Here is a 16,262-nt window from a genome sequence, read left to right on the forward strand (position 1 = left end):
GGATAACAAAATAAAATGTGAGGAAGCTTCTTCTTCTCCCCTCCTCCCTCCAGCCATTTAGCATAAACTTGCCTACAGAGGCCCAATCCAGTAGGTGAGATCAGAAACCTCAGGTCAGTTAGCAGAGGAATGTCCATCTTCCCCTGGTTCATACATGGCTCAGAGGCAGAAACATAGACATCCAGGGAACTTTTACTGAAATAAAATTAGGCACCAAACAAGTTTAAATACCTACAGGGTTTGGGGGCAACTGAAGAGGGGGGCTCTGTGACTCCCACTGGGGCCTGATTCTGGGATTTAGGTACCTAAGTGGCAGTTAGGTGCCTAAGTCCTTTTGTGAATCTATTGTGCAGAAGTTCTACTTACTATTGTCTGTATGATGACACCACTTGTACACAACACAGGACAAAAAGAAAAGTTACTGGAACACTCACCAGGTTTGGGCTCTCAGACGTGGGGATTGGAGCATGCAACAAGCGTACTCTCTTGTGATTTCCCCCGTTGCATTGTGCTTTGACTATTTGCTCCACAATCTGCCTTTAACAGTGGCAGTAAGGGTTTGATTACAGAAATTGAGGGCTTAGGAAGTATATGTGAAAAGCAGAGGGGACTGGAATGAAAACCTCAAAATCCAAGCAGCCAAGAACTTGGGAAACTCTGCTCTGAATGTTATCACTGTGCATCTCTCCCTCTCTATCACAGGCTGACTATTTGGCTCCAAACACTCCAGAAACTTTGGAAGAGTTTGGATCTGGATCTAAGCTGTGTGCCATGGCCCATTTCTATTTCAAAGATGACCAAGGAGTAGTTTCAGGCAGTCTTGTTAGTTTCATATTTAGATTGCAAATTTCTACACTAAAAATCTACTGGAACCTATTTTAACCTCTCCCTTTATATATCAAGTCTTTTCATCAGTACATATACAATTGCAGCACCTATGGACCCAACCCTCATCTCCCTCTGATGTATTAAAAGCGTGAGGCAAAATGGCTTAAAAACAAAATCTTCTATAATTTAAAGACTATCTTCTGACTGTGCTAAAGGAAGACTCAGGCAGGGGATTTGTTAAATTCTCTCAATTCTTTTGACAAATGTTACATTTTGAATGGAATTAACCCTCTTCTCATGTTCCACTTAAGTACAAGCAAGGTATTAAATGTATTCTACAGAGACACAGACAACAAAAAAACATCAGATTCCACCAGGTAACAACTCCAGTTCCATAGCCTTAAGCAATGCACAGCTACACAGAGGGGAAAGGCTCATGGATAATTATGAAATATGTTAATAGACTAAGCCAGGATCAGAATTACCACGCTCCCTTAACAGAGCACACGGGCATGTGGCAGCAGGCTCCGATGGATCAGGTATATTAAGGGAAAACCAACTGAGATGTTGGTCCGGGAGCAGGGATCCCCAGGGGAGGAACTCTGTCCCCTGGGCTCACATCAGCAGAGTCTTTCTGGATTTTAGGGGCTAACTGCTGTCAGCCTCGATATTCCTTCTCACCACAGCAGCAAGAAACTCTCTGAATGTCAGCTTGTGGCCCAGTAACTTATGTTTCAGCAGCAGCAAGCTCCTCAGGAGAAAGCAACTACTGGCTGAATGCCGCCCCTACCAGAGCAGGATGGAGATTCTCTGTGATATGCAGCTAATGGCCAATCCCACTCTGGTGTCAAGGAATCTTCAAGCAGAAGATGGTGGCCAAAACCCACTCTGGTGACAGGGATGTCTTCCAGCAGTGCAAGCTGGTGACAGCTGAGTAGGCCCAACTGATTTGGGGAAAAGACATGTATCTCATTAAAAGAAGGGTAAGCAAAGCCAACCCCTACACCCTGGAGAACCTGCTCATCAGATCTCCCTCCCTCCACCTTCTGCTGCAAAAAGGCAGATCTTACACATTTCAGAAGCTACATTTCCTCAAGGCACTCTGAAAGCCTCATCTATTAATGGAATGAAATAAACCCAGAATAGTGGTGTTTCAGTGGCATTGCTATCAAAATTTTACTGCATTCTGTTTTGAATTCCTATTTGCCCTCCCATAGCCCCCTTCCATTTAAGAATCTCAAAGCACTTCATAAATACTCATTCATTTAGCCTTAGAATATCCTGAGAAGTGGGGAATCAGGATTATCCCCATTCTAAAGATGGGGGAAAGTGAGGCATAGGGAATTGAAGGCCAAAATTCCCCAAGTGTCCAAGAAATGCAATACAGGGCACTTCACCAATAAGTCACCCAGTTAGAACCTAGTCCCAGCAGTGCCCAGAAGTCCTTCCTACCTGCTGGCTGTATGATGACCTATACGGAGTCAGGGACCTCAGCAGGCAGGTGTTCTCAGCACAAAACCACAATCACTGACAGGTATCCTTGCTGGCAGTCTCTGAGGGGCCATGTAGCCTTTACTACCATCTCAAACGTAGTAGTAGTCCTTCCAGTTGAGGGAAGGCATGTTGGTAGAGCAGTTTGTACTGCCATTGCTTGTACTATATCTGTTTTATGGATAAATAACTTCAGTCTCCACAGCTGTCAATTTGATCTGTCTCCTTGACTCTAAATTCAAAACTAAATTATAACAAGTTTTAAAAATAATAGTACATATAAAATATATTCTTCAGCAGCAGCGGCTCTAGACCAGTGGTTCTCAAACTGAGGGTCAAGCCCCCAAAGTGGGTCCCAACCCCCTTTTAATAGGGTCACCAAGGCCAGCATTAGACTTTCCGGTGCTGAAGCCGAAGCCTGAGCCCTGCTTCCCATGGCTGAAGACAAAGCCCAAGGGTTTCAGTCCAGGGCAGCGGGGTTTGGGCTCCACCCCAGCTCCCACCCAGGGTCATGTTGTAATTTTTGTTGTCATTTTTGTGGTATTTCTTCACACAACGCATAGTAAATCTGTGGAACTCTTTGCCAGAGGATGTTGTGAAGGTCAAGACTACAACAGGGTTCAAGAAAGAACTAGATAAGTTCATGGAGGATAGGTCCATCAATGGCAATTAGCCTGGATGGACAAGGATTCAAAACCATGCTCTGCAGTGTCCCTAGCCTCTGTTTGCCAGAAGCTGGGAATGAATCCTTTGAGGATTACCTGTTCTGTTCATTCCCTCTGGAGCACCTGGCATTGGCCACTGTCAGAAGACAGGATATTGGGCTAGATGGACGATTGGTCTGACCTAGTATGGCCGTTCTTATGTTCAGAAGGGGGTCGTGGCACAATGAAGTTCGAGAACTGCTGCTCTAGAATCACAGTACAGCTGGTATCCTCAGCTGAATCCACATTGATATATACTAACACTAGATCCTTGTGTATGTGAAACACATTTGAGATTGCTATATCCCGTCCTCCCCACCCCTTAGGGTTGTGACATGTAGAGGATAAAAGCCTACTACTGGTTCCAGCTAATGGAGTTAAGCCTGGATCCACAAAGGAACCTACGCATTGTGACACTTCTTTTCCCACCCCACCTCTGGCTGTTTCGTGTAGAGCTAGGCAATCTGTGAGCATGACGACCAGATCAGGGCCCACAGGCAAGCTTGGCAGAGGAACACCTACCTTTCCCTGATTTGTGGATTGCTCTGGGACTTAGGTGGGAAACACGTGTCCTGGTACCTAGACCAGGGATCAGCAACCTTTGGCACGCGGCCCCTGAGGGAAAGCGGCTAGCGGGCCAGGATGGTTTGTTTACCTGCAGCGTCCGCAGGTTCGGCCGATCACAGCTCCCACTGGCTGCAGTTCTCCGTTCCAGGCCAATGCGGGCTGCAGGAAGCGGCGGCCAGCACATCCCTCAGCCTGCGCCACTTCCCACAGCCCCCATTGGCCTGGAGCGGTGAACTGCGGCCAGTGGGAGCTGCAATCAGCCAAACCTGTGCACGCTGCAGGTAAACAAACCGTCCCGATCCACCAGCAGATTTCCCTGACAGGCTGCATGCCCAACATTGCCGATCCCTGGCCTAGACTGAGGCAGCAGTGCACATGCCCAAAGGCAACAACTTAGCCACTTAGGGAACTTTTACTGCAAAAACTTAGGTGCTGAGGCCTGAATGCACAAAAGGAGTTAGGTGCCTAAGTCCGTGTTCAGGGCCCCTAAGTCCCAATTTTGGGACCACTGTCATTCACAAAACTCCCACTGAACCCTGGAGTCACCTAAACTAATTCAATAACTAAGTTCTCCTAGTGCCTATGTTTCTGCCTGACCACACACGCTGCTGCCTCCCTGTGAGCATCCAGGCACCCACCTAAGCCCCAGAGCAATCCACTAATGGAGGAAGATAGGTGTCCTCTGCCTAAGTCGCATGCAGGGCCTGATCGCATGCAGGGCCTGATCGCATGCAGGGCCTGAGGTAGCGTGCTCAGAGGGCAACTACTGGATCAGGCATTGCAGGCAAGTTCACACAAACCAGCAGGTGTGGAGGAGGAGGAGGACTTCCCTCATAACTTCTAAGGGAGAAGGAGCACAAGCACAAGAATGACAGGTTTCAGAGTAACAGCCGTGTTAGTCTGTATTCACAAAAAGAAAAGGAGTACTTGTGGCACCTTAGAGACTAACCAATTTATTTGAGCATAAGCTTTCGTGAGCTACAGCTCACTTCAGAAGTGAGCTGTAGCTCACGAAAGCTTATGCTCAAATAAATTGGTTAGTCTCTAAGGTGCCACAAGTACTCCTTTTCTTTAAGCACAAGAATGACCCTGTAGTCTGGTGGCTAGAACACTCACCTGGCAGGGGGGAGACCCAGAATCCAGACCCCCTATTCCAGTGACTCTAAATTATTATGCAACAGCTCCAACAGGAGAGACAGAGGGCCTCAATGCAGCAGAAAATCCCATCGCCCAGTGGTGGGGGCACTCACCTCAGAGGGCTGGTCCCTGTTCAAATCCCTTCTTCCCCTTAGGCAGAGGGGGATTGGAACTGGGGGTCCCCCATATCCCAGATGTGAACCCTAAGCACAGGGCTAAAAGTTACAATCTCATTGTTCTTCACTTCCCTCCAGCCCCTTGCTAACAGCATAGGCGCTTGCCACTAAGAGAGGGTTTGCCACTGAGAATCCCAAGGAGAAATAGGTGCCTCCCTGCAGCACAGACTTTGATGCCTGTCTCTGAGATGGGGCGGGACTTAGCACACATACCCTTCTCATTTGCATTTCCTATTGGCTAGTTTAGACCTAGCATGCTGGCTTTTCTGGACCACAGTCTAAGGTGCCGATCGCTCCCCAATTCATTGTGTAAGGAGCCCAGGCGCCTAACTCAGGCTTTGTGAATAATAATCATTTTCTGAATGCACAGAAGTTAGACACAATGACACTCAGTGTCACAATTGTGTGGCAGCTGAGCAGGAGTTTTGTAGATCACTGTGGTGCCTAAAAATGGCACTTAGGCACCGAAGTAGCTTTGTGGATCCACCACCTTACTCCTTCTGCTAAGGCTCCTGAAGTCAAAATCTACACATGACCTATATTTTAAATAAAACAGGCAATGTGAAATATTAGCATTGCTCAGAAAAGCTGGTAAATAATGAGAAAAATTATTTGCGGGCATTTCAGAGACTTCTAAACAGAATTTAATTTGACCACACTCACAGTCCAATTTAGATGCTGTTTGCAAAGTCAGGTGACTGGAGTTTTGTTCATATGGATGTTTGCAAAAGACAAATTTCTGATCCAATGCTGAGGTTCATTTAATTACAAAACAAAATTTCATTTCATGTTCAAAATCTGCAATCGGTGTCTTCTATGGAAAATACTGAAATTAACACATAGCTGCTATAATGCCAGGTGCTTTATATATATCAAAGGTAAAGAGATGGGTAGGCATGAAACCAAATTTGGCAATGATCTCTAACCTGAGAACAGAAGCAATATCACGTGACTTAGGTGACCAATCATACAGCTCAAACATCGGATTCCAAGTACAGGAATGACCATTCACAGTGAGCATCTCATAAGCAAGCCATAGATAGACATACGTCTACACAAAACATTTGTCTGACAATTCCAAATAGTCATCAAATTCATTTAAAAAGTGCAAGTTCCTTGCAGAACATTTAAGAGCAGGGAAAAGGGCTCAATTTGCAGAATAAATTGTTTGTTGTGAATTGTTCCCTCAGCAAAAATGCTTAGCTTGAATAACTGATTTATCTCCCTGTTTTTAGTTGTCTTCCATTTCAGAAAGCAATATATTATATAAAAATCATGGCTATTTATTACCTGAGATGCGCCATTTTGAAAAGAAAACAAGGGAATGTATTTTTTAAACTATACATTTTCAGTATGTTTACCCCTTGCATAAACAAATAGTGCTGGAGCATGCAAGTAATACTAAAGTTAATTTAAATTGCAAATCTGACCTTATTAAAATGGCTTTTCGGAGAGCTATAAACAAACAGTGTGTGAACTGGTATTGTAGCCAAAACAACAGAATGCATTCTCAACCAGCACTATAATTAACATGGAAAAATTTCATTTTCAGTTCTGAAAATCTCAGAAGGGTAGAAGGAGCTGGAGAAAACATATTATGGCAATATCTTGGGGTGGAGAAACGATTCCATCTGGACAGCCTCTTTAAGAATTCTTTGGGACAATTACTCTTTCAAAGTCAATATAAATTCTGATGAACAGCATGAAAACATTATTACACAGTTGCTAATTTAATGTGTTTTGAATATTTTTTCCTACAGCTACTACATTCCCTCTTAATGTTTGAAGCACAACCATTAAGATTTACTGTGTTTTCAGTGAGAATAAAAATGGAACAATTAAGACTGTGCTTGTATCTTCAAAGGATATGGAGAACTAGTAAATTTCAGCATTAAACACCAAACAGATATATCAGGTTTGTTTCTTGGTTTATGGAAAATCTATACCTAAAGGTATATTTAAATCAGCATATTGTCAGCAAACAAATTGTTTCCTTTTACTTCGAAAAATAATACAGGCTGCAGTAGACCAAGCAAATTAGGTGGAGCAGAGGTGAAACATGATGGGTATTTTTCCCCCCACAATTGAGCTTTGCAGCTGGTAATTATGGCTCTTTGGTACAGCACGTCTGGCTCCCCATGAGCTCAGAGGAGTACTGGCTCAGAGTTTGAAAATACCTCTGAACAACATAAAAGCACAAACCAAATATAGCCAGGCTAAAAATACACATTTGATTGAAGAACATCTATAACACAATCAAGCAGACAGTTCTGAAAAGAACCACCTGCATTCCATGTGTCCAGAAAGGGACTGGCTAGGAGGAAACGTTCTGCTGATTAGAAGCAGGAAGTCTGGTGCATGAATGGACAATGAACCACTAAGGCTACTGACTCTTTTTAACATGGGCATGCTGGGGAGTAAAGATTTCCCTCTCTGGGGGAACTGTACTAGGGCTACTCAGATTTGCATCGAGAGCACAGGGTCTGAATGTCAGATGCTCCTCCAGGGAGCAAGCGGGTAGGGAATGGTCAAATACTTTGCAGAGCCCTGGCTGTACCTCTGATGCAGTCACCAGTGATGATGGCTGGCCACACACAAGGAGGGAGCTGCCCTGTGGAAAAGGGGTGCACCACAGTCCTTGGCCCCAACCCTGCTGGGGTGTCTCAGGAGGAATGTGTCTCAGTGAGATGGAATGCTTCCCTCCTGGGCCAACACAGCTACACACCATCTTTTATTCAGACCAGTGCATAAAATGCACCATCCAGCCCCAAATGAGGTTCTGCAGAGGCAATGAATTGTATGGTAGTTCTCAATCCTCTCTGGTGTAGCGAATGCAACACAGAAACGGATTAAGCCAGCCTTAAATTAAACTACTGACGGTCAAAGCTCAAGTTCTGGTGAGTTCCTCAGTCAGAGATCATTGTTTTCCTTTGTGCTTGTACAGTGCCTTGCATATATGGGGCATAGATACTCACTGTCCCCTCTAAGCACTACTGAATTTTATGTATAGAACCCTTTGCATCTGCCAAATGGGACTGAAAATCTCACAAGAACAGGATTTGTTGGGAAGTTTCCAATAGTTGCTGTTTCTGCACTAGGGTCACCAGATGTCCCAATTTTATAGGGACAGTCCCAATATTTGGGGCTTTTTCTTATATAAGTGCCAATTAACCCCCACCCCGATTTTTCACATTTGCTATCTGGTCACCCTATTCTGCACAGGCTGACAATGCCATGAGAACGAGCTTACTTTGCAACAGTTTGATGCTTCCCCTGCCAGCCAGGACCCGGGAGTGAAGACGCAGCACAGAAATGAAAGTAATGGGGAAAAGTTAATCAAATTATTACAAAGCTTGGAAATAATTAGTTCAGGTCTGATGGAAATTCTGGATCAATGCTCAGGGCAGGTCTTGCTTTGTTCAAATCAGTTCACCGAGCCCTTCCTTTGATGTGCCTACATAACTCTATTAAACACTAAACAAGCTCTGGTTCCTTTATTAGATTTCATTCTATTGGTTGCTTATTTCAGGATCAGCTGACTCCATCCAGGGATCAGTCATCTAACAAAACATATTTACTATAGAACTAAAGGAGCCAGTTTGATCTCTAACCAAGAGGCAGGGTTGAGCGGGCAAGGCAGAGTGGAAAGGTGAAAGCTTTCCATGATAATCTCTCCTGTTGGCCACTCCACCAGAGACAGCTAAATCAGAGTCAGACACTCCAAGGTGGATGAATAGGAAAGTCTTTATTACTGTTAAATTGCTAATGTGCTGCCAGCGAGCTTGATTATTACTCTCACCTCCAGATAGCTGCTCCCACAACTGGTTCAAACCAGCTCATCTCAGAGAACAGTCATGAAGAAAAAGGCCCAAGCGATCCTTCCAGAATGAACTCAAACACACTGCATTGTCACATGACATATGTGACAAAGGGCCACCAACTGAGGCACAGTGGCAGTCCCAGCTGAGACAGAAATCACAGGAGCAAAATGATCAATTGGCCTGCCAGGCGATTGTACACAAGGCATGCCAAAGATGCACTGAGAAATAAAGTTCACAACCAGCCACGTTCAACAGCCCTGAACATTTCAGTGTTATTGCCTGGGAATTAGATAAAGAGGAGAATGGAAAAGGCAGCAGGTCATGCATGAAGGCAGCAGTGCAAGGTTTAGATCTGTTTGCCTGACATTTAAGGGAGAGTTTGAATTCAACCAGTTACTATCTGGCAAGCAGGAGAAGGCAACTCTTAAAGGCTAAGGGAAATCTATCAGTTAATCTACAACACACTCAATAGGTAAAATAGCAACACAAAGAAATAGCATTTCCACTATGAGAAGGAATGGCAATTTTTAAATGAATTGGAGACAATACATATGTACTGTATAGCAAGAAATATTTTAACTGGGGTGTTGTTACTAAAATTGGTGAAATACAAAAAAATTCATGCTTGTTTTTGTTGTGAGGAAGCTCTGGGATCAACTTTTAAAGGCATTTAACAATAATATCCTTTCATCTAAGGAGCTGAATCAGGAATGAATTAAGTTTCCAAAACCCCTTTTTGAGGTTAGGAAATATTAGACCCATTTTATAAATGGGGAAACGGAGACACTGAGCGGTTAAGGGAAGCACTCAAGGTCACAGAGTGAGTTAGTGCCCAAGCTAATAGAGCCCAAGAACTCTTGACACCCTGTCTCTTGCTGTTATTAGACAACACTCCCTCAGTTCAGGGAGGACTGCAGTGAAGGAAAGAACTGAAAGAGCGATGGGGATTAACTAAGTGGAGTACTAAGCACAAGGCAAAGAAAGTCACTGTTAGATCAATAAAGCTAGTGTGCAGGATCAGGAATAAATGCAAACTCCTATGTACTCATTTTGCAAAGAAAGACTGAATAAAGATAATGAACTCAGATTACCGGAATGTTTAGACAGGGAGTGGGCTACTATAACAGGATGACCTGAACTGCTTAGTAGGAATCAACTGGAGAAGTCAAACAGGGGTTTTGATAGTCAGCAGGAGAGTGGGTAGGACGTGACATTTCTCTTCATAAGGATTTGGCCAATGAATGTTAGTAGTAAGAGCTTTTTTAATAGATGCAGAACTAACAAGTGAGGACGGGACATTGCTGGGTACAGAGCCAGGCAGAGGACCCTCCTTAGGTTGAACCAGTGGGACTTTCAGGCAGCGACAGCAACTTCCGATTAAACTTTTCACAAGCCTCTCAGGCAGATAGCTGAAAGAATAATGACATAGCAAATGTGGCAGTTCAGAGCCTCAGCTGTAAAGTAATTGAAAGGCAGTGCATCGCCTGACTGGTTTCCCATCAGTGTAGGTGTTCCATCCTCAAGGCTAAGTTCAAGCTCCTTGTTTTGCCGACTACACCAGCAATCTCACAGAGGCATTTTCCCCCTCTGTTGAGATAGAGTTCTGCACTGTATGAAAAGAAGAGATTTAAATTAGAACTATGCCAAGTCCCTAGGACCAGCTACTACTCATTGCACTGATGGATAAACACTAGTTCACCCACACTACATTGTGAATTTCAAAGAGTAGTGGTACTAAGCATGAAGATAACATGCCTGCGATTCTTTCATAAGGTCTATCAAGACCCAGCTGGGCCAAGGGAATGGAGAAATCTACACCTGTGGATGACAGCTCAGCCCAACCTGTAAGAAAAGCAAACTTGTCCACAAAGAGTTCTCCAGCCATCCAAGAAAGACAGGTGATCTTTGTTGGGGATTCAGAAGAATCCAAAGAACATTCTGCAAGGAACAAGAGGACAACAGGATGATCTGCTGTCTTCACTGAGCCAAGATACAAGATGTCACTCTAAGGCTGGATAGGCTTCTGAAGTCGATGCACACTGTATGTCAAAAATGGCATTACCTATTTCTGATTCACTGATAACTCAGAAGAAAATGATCTTCAATGCTTATGGATCAATGTCCCACCAGATAAAGCACAAGATGGGGTATTAGTTGGTGTCTGCTATGGACCACCAAATCACATTAAGGAACAGGATGATCAGCTCCTTATGCATCTATCTATAATGTATAGGAAAAAGCCGCGAGATCATGGAGGACTTCAATTTGAGAGACATATGCTGTCAGTACTAAAATGTCCTTGCAATTTCTAAACATTAGAGATGACAATTTCCTAACTCAAAAAGTGTTGCAACCAACACAGGAGAATTCAATATTCGATCTAGTCTTGACAGATAAAGAGGAACTGATCACAGATCTAACAATTAATGGTGGCTTAAGTGAAAGTCTCCGTGACTTGATCACATTTCTAATGTTCAAACAGAATAAAGTCCAAACCAGTAATGTATATACTTGATGATTTCAAAGGGCCAGTTTCACAAAGCTAAAAAAAATTATAAGCCAAATCAGCTGGGAAGAAGAATTTAATCAGAAAATTGTGAATGATAATTGGAAGTTGTTTAAGAACACTTTACAAGATGCCCAAAAAGCCACGATCAAGGAAGGAGGACATATGCATTAAATAACCAACCTGGTTCAGAGGGGAAGTGAAGGCAGCTATACAAAATAAAAAATGCATCTATAACAAATGGAAGAAAGGGGAAGTTGATAGTAATGAATATAAATGGCAAGCTAGGACATGTAGAAAACTGATAAGGGAAGCAAAGGGACACAAGGCAAAATCTATGGCCAGCAGCATTAAGGAAAATAAGGTGTTTTTAAGTATATTAGGAACAAAAATAATCCTGACAATGGTATTTGTCCATTACCAGGTAGAAATGGTAGAATTATTAATAATAATGCAGAAAAGACAGAAGTGTTGAATAAATATTTCTGTTCTGTATTAGAAAAAAATAGATTATGCAGTCTCATCATATGATGATAGCACGCTTTCCATTTCACTAGAATCTCAGGAAGACATTAAACAGCAACTAGTAAAGTTAGACATTTTTAAAATCAGCAGGTCCAGATAACTTGCATACAAGAGTTTTAAAAGAGCTGGCTGAGGAGCTCACTGGCCCATCAATGTTGATTTTCAATAAGTCTTGCAACAATAGAGAATTTCCAGAACACTGGAAGAAAACTAATGTTGTGCCAACATTTTAAAAGGGTAAATGGGGTGATCTGGGTAATTATAGGCCTGTCAGTGTTACATCAATTTCAGACAAGATAATAGAGCAACTGATAAGGGAATCGATTAGTAAAGAATTTAAAAAGGGTGATATAATTAATATGAGTTTATGGAAAATAAATATTATCAACTAACTTTTTTTTGATGAGATGACAAGTTTGGTTGATAAAGGTAATAGTGTTGATACAACATACTTTGACTTGGAACTACACAGTAGTTTGATTAAAAAACTAGAATAATATAATATTAACTTGGCATACATTAAATGGATTAAAAGAAATCTAACTGGTAGGTCTCAAAATGTAATTGTAAAAGGGAATATCAAGTGGGTGGGTGTGTTTCCAGCAGGGTCTCACAGGGATCTGTTCTTAGCCCTGAGCTTATGACCTGAAAGAAAACAAATCCATCACTGATAAAGTTTGCAGACGATACAAAAATTGGTCAAGTGGTAAATAATGATGAGACAGGTCACTATTACAGAGCAACCTGGATGGCTTGGTTAACTGAGTACAAGCAAACAATATGTGTTTTAAAATAGCTAATGTAAAAGTATACATCTAGGGGGAAAAAAAATGTAGACCATACTTACAGGATATGGGGCTCTATTTTGGGAAGTAGTGTCTCTGAAAAAGATTTGGGAGTCGTGGGGGATAATCAGCTGAACATGAGCTCCCAATGTGACACTGTGGCCAAAAAGACCAGCACAATCCGGGGATGCATAAACAGGGGAATCTCTATTAGGAATACAGAAGTTATTTTACTTCAGTGTTTGGTACTAGTGTGAGCGTTGCTGGAATACTGTGTCCAGTTGTGGGGTCCACAATACAAGAAAGAGGTTGAAAAATTGGAGAGGGCTCCAAAAAGCCATAAGAATAATTAAAGGATTAGAAAGCCTGTCTTCTAGTGATAGAAGCAGAGAGCTCAATCTACTTAGCTTAACAAAGAGAAGGTTAAGGAGTTACTTGATCACAGTCTAAGTATCAACTTGGGGGAAGAAATATGCACTAATGGGCTCTTCAATCTAGCAGAGAATGATATAACCTGATCCAATGGCTGGAAGTTGATGCTAGACAAATTCAAACAAGAAATAAAGCATAAATTGTTAACAGTGAGAGTGCAGGATTCTCCATCAAGGAGAACTTTTAATCACGATTGGATGTTTTTCTAAAAGCTACGTTCTATAAATGATTCTGGGGGAGTTCGCTGGCCTGTGTTACCCAGGAGGTCAAACTAGATGCTCATAATGGTCTCTTCTGGCCTTTTCATCCCCACCCCCACCCATGTCAAGCAGCCACAGAAAGCTTAGACAACCAAACTGCTATGGGTCCTCTGCATGGGAAAGGCAGGCCACAAAGGGTCAGTAAAGGGGAATCCACTCTGGGGCTCAACAGGCCCAATCCTCCTGTGTCATGTAGAGGGAGCACGGGTCCCTTTCCCACTATAGCAGCTGCTATTATCAGGGCCATCCTTAGGATTTATGGGGCCTTACATAGTATTATTAAACTCGTGCCTCTATGCCTGACTTGGGGCACAGCCACCACCCCAGTTAGCCTGCCACACACTAGCTGGCCAGGTGAACATTGCCATCCTGCTACTGCACACTACAAATTTGCAACGTGTGCTACGGAACTTTTAATGCACCAGTAGCCCGTCCACATGGTGAAAACGCACAGCAGGTTAGCATTACAGATTTACACCCTACGTAGCTGGCCGTGCACTACATTTCCATGTGGACATGCCTCTTTCCAGTCCCTTAAACACAAATCCAAGCTTCCTCTCTTTGCCCAGCTCTGCCAAGGACTTTCAGTGCGACCTTGAGCATATCAATTCACTTCACTTATACTATGCGATATATTGAATGTCCCCTGCAGATGAGAATATTTCTTTTTGCCTCCCAGAGGCATTGTGATAAGTAATCAATACTGGTATAGTTCTTTGAGGAGTTCCTCAGATGAAAAGCTCTATAGAAGTAAAATGCAATATTATTATATGGTCCAGAAAATGGTACAATATGTAGAGCCTTGCACGGATACAAAATTTATATCTGCACAGCAAAAATGGTCTGCAGATATAAAGCAGATATCCGCAGATTTGCAGGGTTCTAACAATATGCTGACACAAATGTTGCAGTGTAGTGCATAATAAATTTACAAACAGCATAATAAAGACTCTTTCAGTAAAACTTCTTTCCCAATTGATTACATTCTTGTCTATCCAGAAACTAACACTCCAGAGTAGCTTATTTATTAATCACCTTCATCTTCTGTAAAATGGCACCATAGTCTTGGCAGCCTGGATATACTATTATTATTCACTGACCAGAGTAACAAACTCCACTGTAGATCTCTTGGAATAATTTAAACATCTTAGATTTCACCAAGGGTAGAGCTAAATTTGTACTGTAAAAGGCAATAAGACTATTCACACACACACACACACACACGTGTGTGTGTCTGTATTAAATGATTAAATCATCAAGCTGTGAACATACCTAACCTGAATAACTGAGATCTGATTCCTGTAACCTTTTTCCTGCCTCATGGCGTCCTTTGTTTGCAGTTTGTTGTGTTACTCACTTATGTTATGTCGCAGATTAGAGTTTAAACTCTTCCAGGCAAGGAACTTGTCTTCCTATCTACCCAGTAAGGCATCTAACACCTAAAAATAATACAGAGTAACAATAAAGGATTTGTGAACATTCATTTGAATGGAGAATCACCAATTCACTTCCATTATAGTATCCCTTTTTATTCACTTTCCATAAGCATTCATTAGTGATTTGTTTGTTCACAGGAACGTTTGTGGAAAGCATGAGAATGTTTGCACTAGATACATGCCCAGAAATGTTTGTGATCATCTTGCAATTACTTTCATTTCCTTCCTTCAGGCTATAAATGTTTTGGTCATCTAATCAAGGAGCAGAAGCAATGCTCCTTGCAAATTGCAAAGCAAATTGGTGGCCAATACACACTACAAATGAAACAGTCAAAGAGAATCATTTGCAAATAACCATAGTCTGAAAGATGTTCACATAAAGTGATCATGTGGACAAACTCATAAAAAACAATATCTATTGGCAGATTACTCACAAACTGAAATTCATTAAATATTAATAATTTGCCCCAGTTTAACCATCATGTTGCAGCAAATGCTACATTCAAGAGCAGTTGGCTTAGAAGTCTAAGTCCAGCACATTTGAAATGTCCAGATCCAATGAATCCATCAGCATGAATCCAGACATCAACCCAAGTTTTCATCCCTCTACAGTAGATGCATTGAGTTCCAGGGAGAATACTGAACGCAGGTCTTTCAGATGAGAATTAAAAAGCAAGGTCACTCTGCGTGGATATTAAAGATCACATGGCTCCATTTAATTAAAAATAACAGTATAATCAAAGGTATCCTTGGTCAGAATTCATTCTACCAATACTTACGTTTCTGTCAATTGTCTCTCTCTCTCTTGTCCCCAGAGTTTATAGGGTGGATGTACAGTAGTTACGCCACTGTGAGCATTTTGTTTCCTGTGCACCACATCTTTAAATTTCAGAGTAGTCTCTCTATGTGCCATTTTGTTCTGAGAGCTCAGCACAGCTTGGTTCTTTCTTGTTTTGATTAGTTAGTCATCAAAACAAAGGTATTTATTGTATACAGCAGTTTGTACAGCATTTGGAGGTACTCCAGGATGAAAGGAACTATGTAAATGGAAATTATTTTTATGAAGATTTCATATCATACACCACTGACACAGGAAAGGCATTATACATCTATTCAACGGACAACTCAAGGGCAATCCGTGAGCCACATTCAGCTAGCAGAATTTTAAAACATGGCCCACGCGCATCGTTCTTTCTTTTCCAGTGACTGCAGATTCCATTTTTTATAAGGGTATAAGAATCAGCTCCATTTCAGACAAGTTAAATATAGCCCTATAATGCCAAAACTGCCCAGGGCTGGGCAAAATCTGTGGTGACTTTGCTCTACTTGGAAACCACTGTGGAAGGTGAGGGGAGAAATCCTTCACAAACAGCCTAGGCAATCCTGGAATGAAGAGCCATAAATCTTTTATCTGGAGGCCCTTCATTATTCTATTGACATCAAAGCACTAAGTCTTCTTTATGATGGTCCTTACTTCACATATGGTACCAACAAGTTTGGAGGAGTTGGAAGCAATTCAGATAAAAAGGATCCCATGAAATGAATAGGCTAATTCCCAAACCAGTCTGGCTTCTGCTTGCTCTAAACAGGTGCT

The 16,262-nt window shown here is 42.2% G+C and overlaps 1 protein-coding gene across 5 annotated transcripts in view; it reads right to left on the reverse strand.

Annotated features, from left to right (window-relative positions):
* The window catches only part of GALC (galactosylceramidase), a 120,622-nt gene that overhangs the window by 26,727 nt on the left and 77,633 nt on the right, over positions 1-16,262 (reverse strand). For 2 of the 5 annotated variants that reach the window (XR_012159517.2, XR_012159513.2), the window contains one exon: positions 13,811-15,705. The exons of 2 other annotated variants lie outside the window; for them this stretch is intronic. The gene's annotated coding sequence lies outside the window, so the exon portion shown is untranslated. Of the gene's footprint in view, positions 1-13,810; positions 15,706-16,262 lie in introns of those variants that run through there. One more of the 5 variants, XR_012159516.2, reaches the window with a different exon arrangement.

The sequence above is a fragment of the Lepidochelys kempii genome, chromosome 6 (assembly GCF_965140285.1).
Source record: "Lepidochelys kempii isolate rLepKem1 chromosome 6, rLepKem1.hap1, whole genome shotgun sequence".
Classification (NCBI taxonomy): Eukaryota; Metazoa; Chordata; order Testudines; family Cheloniidae; genus Lepidochelys; species Lepidochelys kempii.